The 7627-nt window shown below is 47.9% G+C and overlaps 1 protein-coding gene across 1 annotated transcript in view; it reads left to right on the top strand.

The window, feature by feature from the left end:
• Nucleotides 1-7524: 7524 nt before the first annotated feature.
• BCORL1 (BCL6 corepressor like 1) overlaps nt 7525-7627 on the top strand; it is a 71629-nt gene continuing 71526 nt past the window's right edge. The window contains exon 1 of the mRNA XM_027836309.1: nt 7525-7567. The gene's annotated coding sequence lies outside the window, so the exon portion shown is untranslated. The remainder of the gene's footprint in view (nt 7568-7627) is intronic.

Raw genomic sequence — 7627 nt, 5'->3', positions numbered from 1 at the left:
CTTACCCAGAGTCACATAGCTAGTAAATATCTGAGGCCAGATTTGAACTCACAGATTCCTGACTCCAGTCCCAAGGCTCTATCCACTGCATTGCCACCTAGCAGCCCAAGTTACAGTTTCAAAGTCTCCAAGACCTTCAGTGTCCTAATCCTTTGACTGATTTACTGCTTCATTGGAATGAGTCCTGGATTGGAATTTTGCAGGAGAAGTCCCCAAATTATTTGTGCCCTTTGATCCAGCTACCTCACTACTGAACAAAAACCCACAGGAGTCAAAGACAGAAAGAAGAAGGGGAGCCCCCATATATAGCAGCACTTTTTGTTGTAGGGGGAACCCCAAAACTGGAAACAAGTAGATGCCCATTGATTGACTGAGTAAACTGGGGTATGGGAATGTAGTGGACTATTATTTTGCTGGAAGAAATGACAGATATAAGAAATTCAGAGAAACATAGGGATTCATATAGGAATTGATACAGAGTTTAGTAAGTAGTTCTAGAACGGTAGAATTATCCACAATGACAACAAGAATGTAGATGAAAAGAAACCTAAAAAGCAGCCAAAGTCAGATCAGTTGTAGTTAACCAATTTTTGTCCCAGAGAATAGATGATACAACACACTTCCCTCCTCTTTGTGAAGGAGTGGAACACTACAGGGGCAGAATGGTGTATATGCTATTTGGCTCAACTGTTTTTCTTTTGCTACAAGAGAAGGTTCAATTGAGGGGTAAAGTAGGGTCAAATGCATACCAGGAAATGACTGGTGTTTAAAAAAAAAGGCATGGAAACTTTTTTTAAAAGAAAGAAAAGGAAGGTACCTGTTTAGAATCAGAGGAACTAAGTGTGGCTAGTTACTATCCTTAAGACCTTGAGTAAGTCCTTTCCTGGGTCTTGGCCTCAGTTTTTTCATCTGTAAAACATGGGGGATGGGGGAGGGGAGGGAAGGGTTTAGACTACATGGCCCACAAGGTCTTTTCCAATTACTGACCTCTGAGCACCAGGGCAGGGCACTGTAGGGGATGTACTGCCTTTTAGAAGCTTACATTGTATACGACAGAAAACAACACTGACTCTTAGGACAGCCAATGACCAGATGGGTCATTGCCCGATCTGGAAGCCCTCATTGCCTCCAAAACACATATATACTTGAACGATTAGACTTAAGCACGATTTAGAACTTCTGCCTGATCTGAAACCAACTGAATCCCAGCTCTGCTACTAACCCAATGTGTGACTCGTCCACCTGGGCAAGTCAGCGCCCCACTCTGAGCCTCAGTTCCCCATCTGTAAAATGGGGGTAATAATCTTTGCATACTTGGCCTCAGCAGACTCTCAGGAGGAAAGCGATTCCTGAACAATATAAAATCCAGAGAAATGAATGTTATCATTATTGTCACTCTGCACTCATGTTAGTTACCCATTAAAGACTGGATTAATGTTATTCCTATCCCAAGCCACATTGGCATTTTAAGAGGGGCCTTCAATGCCTTACACCAAAGGTGAAATTTCAGGCAGAGAAGGTGAAGGAGAGGTTTGAGGGAGGGCGTGGAGATACTTCACTATCTTCCATTTCACACCAAGTATACAGCTGTTTGATCTGTTCAGTACAGCCTGGTCTGGTCTGGTGAAATAGAATTCAATTCAATTCATATTATCTATTTAGCACCTACTATGTGCAAAGCCTCTTAGTCCCTGCCTCTCACACATAAAAACCCTGTGGCCACTCCCTACTTTCACAGGGATAGCATGAAGATCAAATGTGATACTGCATGCTGTGAGCTTATTAAGAATCAACCTCCAAATTTCTGAAAAGTAGAAGAGATGAAAAGTTCAAAATCCAATCTAGCTTGGTTTAGGCCAGGGGTGGGGAACCTGCAGCCTCGAGGGCACATGTGGCCTTCACAGAGAATGTGAAGTTTGAATTCAGTCAAAGTGCTGAACTTGGGGACCTAGAGGGCCACATGTGGCCTTGAGGCTGCAGGTTCCCCATCCTTGGCTTAGGCCATAAAACCCCAAAGAAGTTGAGAAGATCAGGTCTGGGACCTGCATTCCCTGGGTGCTCACCTTAATGGTGATAATGCTATTCTTTCCAGGTGGGAGGAGTGAGCTCTCCATATAAGGCCACTCTGGTCTCTTTTACCTACCTGGAATTTTGCAAGTCTCTTAACATGTCTCTAGCTGATCTTACTAATGGGGAAATCTCATCGAGTAATTGTTTAGTGGCTCTCTATTGCCTCGGCTACCTGGCATTGAAAGTGTATGCTTGGTGTCACCCTGTCTCTCCAAGCTTATCTTCTATTGGTTCCTTGCCCCCTCCCCCACAAACTCACCTTGTGCCCTCCTACCACTGTGCCTTTATTCAGAATGTTGCCCATGCCTGGAATGCCCTCCCTTCCCTTCTCAGCCCATTGAATCCTTGCCTAGCCTCTAAAGTTCAACTCTGGTTCTTTTTCCCGGAAGCTCTTCTTGCCTGGGTAGCTCAACCTTGACCCTCGAAGCCCATTAGACATTTTGTTTGTCTCTCTCTAATATATCCATCCTTTTAAAAAAATCATATATTGGTCCTTTCAACAAAATTTCTTGAAAAACATTTCTATAAAAGATACTGTGGCAGCCCCTAAAGTTTACACAGTCCTGGGTTGCAACTCCTCTTTTCTAAGAAAAACAGTCCCTTCGCTCAGGCAGCTTACTTTCTACCGGGGGATTAAAAAAAAGTAAACAGAGAAGGAAGAGATAATTGGAGAACAAAAAGAAGGAATAACAAGTGGGGGGAAAGCAGGAAAAGGGTGGCACGTGACCTGAGCCTGAAGGAAGCTTGGGATTCTAAGAGGCTGAGCTGGATGGAGTACTGTGCAGGTGTCCCCAGGGCAACCTGTACAAGGTCTGGAGGCCATGGATAGAGTGCTGAGTTCAAGAAACAGTCAGAAGGCCAGTGTGGGCTAGTATGAATAGCCATTGAAGGGGGGAAGTGTGAAATCAGCAGGGAAGGGTAGATGTGCCAGATTGTGAAGTGCTTTCAATGTCAAACAAAAGAGTTTGTATTTTACAATAGATTTTTATTGATATCTTTGGTTTTTCTATTCCCTAGATTTCCTCCTATATCCCTTACCTTCCCCCATCTCAGAGAGCCATCCCTTATAACATATTTAAAGAAGCAGAGAAAAAAATTTAGCAAAATTGATGAATCCATTGAAAAAAATATGTGCTGATATATACAATGTTCCACAATCACAGACTCCCTCTCTGCTTCCTCCTCCAAATACCCCTGCCAAATAGGTCTTCCTTAGGGCCAAGCCTGTTCTCGGTCATGTTACAATATTCATTGGAGAAGTTTGTATTTTATCCTTGAGGCACTAGTTAGCCACTGAAGTCTCTTAAGCAAGGGAGTGACATGGTTGATCAGTGTTCTTAGAAGTTTATTTTCATACTTGTGTGGGGGATGGGTTGGAGGGAAGAAAGACTGGAAGCTGGGAGACCAATTAGGAAGCTATTACACTAGTCGAGGTGACCTGTGAGTGATGAGAAGGGAATGGAGGGAAGAGATGTGGAGGGGCTGATTGGATATGGGGAATGAGCGAGAGGGAAGAGTTGAAAGTGACTATAAGGTTCAAAGTCTGGATGATGGAGAAGATGAGGGAATTTGGAGAAAGGGCTAGTGGTGGTGGTAAAGGTGGTGGGGTGTTTGTGAAAAGAGTGGAAATGAATTCAATGTTGGCCATACCGTGTAATCCAGTGCTCTATGTTAATGACTGATCTCCATTATGAGGCTGGGACCACCATAGGAGCAGAGTCAAGGCTCTACCTAAACCTAGTATCTCCTTCAGTGGCCAACACTCTGCTCTGAACACAGTAGATGCTTGATTAAAATACAGGAGCATGGTGGGGTTGAGAGGCAAAGAGGGGGACAGAAGCTGATATGGGCCTGGGGTACCTTTCTAGGACCCACATATGCCAGACTCCTTCCCACTTTGATACCTCCTTCCCTCAGGCTTCACCTCTTGTGGTACTCTCACACCCCTTCTTCCCCCCCAGGCAGACTCCAGTATACCCCTGCTCTCTAAGATGCTTTTCTGCTTTAAAAAAAAAAGTCTTTTTTTTTTTTAAGCCCCCAGCAGTCCTAGGGTGCGGGTGGAGCTGAGAGCAAAAGGACAGCTAGAAGGGGCCTAGCCCAAAGAGAAAAGAAAGGTCTCTGATGTTATTCTTGGCCTGCTTTCCATTTTCCCCCCTTTGACTGTAAAATTTAGAAAGGTTGCAGGCTGTTTACAGAGTTCAATTACTCACATGTATTGCCTCCCCATGTAGGTTGGGAGCCCTTGGAGGTCAGGGGACCATGTCTTCTGTGTTCTCTGTAACCTCAGCCTTTCGTACTGTGCTCTGCATGTAGTAGGGCTATTAAGTACATAAACAGCGGGGGCTTTTTAGTGCAGGGGTCAAATACCATCCCCCCAAACATACCAATTCAGTATAGCTATAGCCTGAGTTTCTAACTCTTGGGCTAGCTCCATCCCCAGGGTGTTTGGGATTGCATAGTAAAGTTGACTGCATTTTCCTTCCTTTCCCTCTATGTTCACCTCAACACCTCAGTTTCCTTCTCTGTAAAATGGGGATAACTATGAGTGTTCCAGCTACCTCATGGTGGTGGTGTTAGGGGCTGGAAGGAAAAGTACTTGGTAAACATTAAAGCATTAGAGAAATGGGAGTCATAATTAATGATTTGGGGGGGGAATGACCAAACTCTAAGAACATTCAAGCTTGCTTAATGCTCTAAGTTTCAGTCCTCCTCCTCTCCTGGATTTTATGGGGGAGCCATGGGGTTGGTATATTTTATCAGAGCAACAAGGCCTGTGATTGCAGAACAAAGCAGAGGACTAAGACAATTATCCTTCGAATTCAGGCTGAGATTGGTCTGGGGCCTCAATTGTCCATGGACTGCCTAGTTTCCTGCTTTGTCTGCTAAGCTGTCAGATAGCAAGGCCTGGGCCACTGTTATCCTTAGGCCTCTATACAGCCAGACTGGTTGATGGTCCTTATGGTGAGTACAGTCCAGGACTAGGTCAGATTTTATTGGTGGGAGAGAGAATTAGGAAAACAATCTGTCTGAAAGGGAGTCATCTGGCATCTTAGGGTTCTGGGTAGGGGAGGAATCACAACTGTCTATGTATTTCAAAATGGTCTACACATTTCAAAATAGGCTACACAGCTCCTGATTTCTTGCCTTCACCCATGGGTCAGGAAGCTTTGAACCCTAGCAAGAGTCCTTGATGATCTGAGAGCTTCAGCCATGAAATAACTTCAACTTTTCTTTCTCCAGAATATGGATGCTGTAAAATGGGGAGATGTGAACTCTGCACAGAGTGACTAGGAAATGGGGGATCAGGTAGCAAGAGCATTTGGTTTGAGAATCAGAGTACCTAGATGGGAACCCCAAATTTGTCACTGCATGATTTGGTGGCCAGTCACTTAATGTCTTTAGGCCTCAGTGTCCACCTTTGTAAATCAAGGGGATTGGACTTGATGCTAAAGTCCCTTCCAGCTCGGACCTTCTATGAATGCTGAATTAAATTAATTTGAACTGTCCAGAACACATATGGAAAACATGAGCAGGAGCGTACAGGTATTTGGAGGTCACCCCAAGATGGTAAGCAGAGTAGAAACCAAATAATTACCTAGTTAATTCAAATCTGTGTAGACAGCCAGTCTAAATCAAGGTGATTTGAGGTGGGGAGGCTTGATTTATCAGACCCCAAAGCATTCTTTAAATTTGATTTATAAAACCAGTTTGGCTGCCTTTATTAGCCATAGCAACCCAATTATTTCCAAATATCCACTTCAGTTTTATGAGGTGTAGACAAAGTTGGGAGAAGAATGGGAGAAACAGCTGCTGAAAAGGTGAGGACACCTTCACCTGGGTCAGGCCTCAAGAGGAAAATCAAGATGGGGAAATACAGTAAGTCTTATATGGGCACTACAAAGGGGTATGCTGGCAAGTGTGTGAGAGCAAAGTTAGCTTGGGGGGATGGGACCTAAGGCCTTGGGCAACAGCAAAAAAAGAACTAAGACTGAAGACAATCTATTCCCAATGGCCTAGCCTAGGAGCCCCCCCAAGACCCATCCCCCACCTTTGCCCCACACAAAAACATTCCTGGTCCTTGCTGAAACCAGGAGAAGGTTCACCCAGATGCATTGCTGTCTGGCATCTCTTTCAGCAGAAGAGATGGTTAGCAAGGGATTGGAACCTCTGGGCCCAGGACAAAGCAAAAAGGGAAAAGGAGAGAGGAAGGCAATATTCTGGGGAGGACTCTTTCCAGTCCAAATGACCCTCCGATTTGTTTATATACGTGTGGAGGTGTATACACGATCATGTATATCTATATGTATATATAGTTAACATTCATGCCAATTCGTGGAACATTCATTTTACAAAGCACCGAACACTCCAGGAAGTGCTCACAATCTCCCCTAACACCCTTCAGCCAGCTGAGGTGATGCCTTTGAAGTCCCCGATGCTCCCTCCAGGTTGGAGCTGCAGAGAAGGCTAGAAGACAAGCAGGCAGCTAGCTTCTCGCTTCTTTCTTCTCAGAGTTGTAAAGTCATCCGAGTTTGAACGTGGCCCGAAAGCTTGGCAATCCAGAAATCCCTGGGATGCGTTTGTATAATAAACACATATGTAATGTATTTCTCGAGGTGGGGAGTTAGGGCGAGGGGCTGGGGACTGGCGCATTCGGAGGTTGGGTGGAGGGGACCGAGGGCTCTGAGAGCCGGGGTTTTCTTGCCCACAGAGCAGGGCAAGCTCTTTCTATACCAACCTTTCATCCCTCTCCTCCTCACCCCCTCCCCCCTCCCCCCTCCCCCCTCCCCACCCAAGACTCAACCCTGACTTGGAGGGCCGGCCAGGGGCTTTGCAGCGGGCCAGCCTTCCACGAGGGGTGGGCCCGGCCGAGGCGAGGCGAGGAGAGGAGAGGCGAGGCGAAGCGAGGCGAGGCGAGCCCCGGCATTTTCCCTTCCCCAGCACCTGTCCCACTTAAGCGCAGGGGCTGGGGCTGCGCCCGCGGGCGTCCAGAGTGCCCAACGCCGGAGCCACGCATGGAGGCCGTCTCGGGTGGGTGTGCGGGGAGCCCGGAGGGGGGCGGCGCGGGGCGGGGCGTTCGGCGGGGGCTTCCTCCCCCCTCCTGAATGCAAGGCCGAATACCACCCTCTAAGCGTCCCTCTCCCCCCTGGTTCCCGGAGAAAACGGGGGAGAGGCGCACGTAAAGGTCTCGGGCCGCCAGCGGCGTTGCTTGCGGTCCCCCCACCTCCTCGGAGCTCCGGACTGGCCCCCGAGGTGGCCTGTGCGGGGTCTGCGGTGACCCAGGGAGGTTCCGTCTTCTCTAGAGCCGGCTGGGGGAGCCCCGAGAATCGCAGGCCCGTCCCCCCTTCCTCCCCCTCCTCCCCCACGTGTCCTCCCGGAGCTCAGCGGCCTGATCCCAGCCCCCCCCCCTCCGTCGCCGCCGCCGCCGCCGCCGCCTCCCTTCCCCGCTTCCCCGGCGTGAGGAGGAAAGTTGCGCCAGCGGCTGGGGGGCGCTGCCCAGGTGAGGGGGCACCGCAGGGCTGAGTCCCGGGGGAGCGGCCCGGCTCTGCAGCGGGGGTCA

This window comes from Vombatus ursinus, unplaced genomic scaffold, assembly GCF_900497805.2.
Source record: "Vombatus ursinus unplaced genomic scaffold, bare-nosed wombat genome assembly UNPS02004437.1, whole genome shotgun sequence".
Lineage (NCBI taxonomy): Eukaryota > Metazoa > Chordata > Mammalia > Diprotodontia > Vombatidae > Vombatus > Vombatus ursinus.
This window is presented reverse-complemented; position numbering and strand designations above follow the sequence as displayed.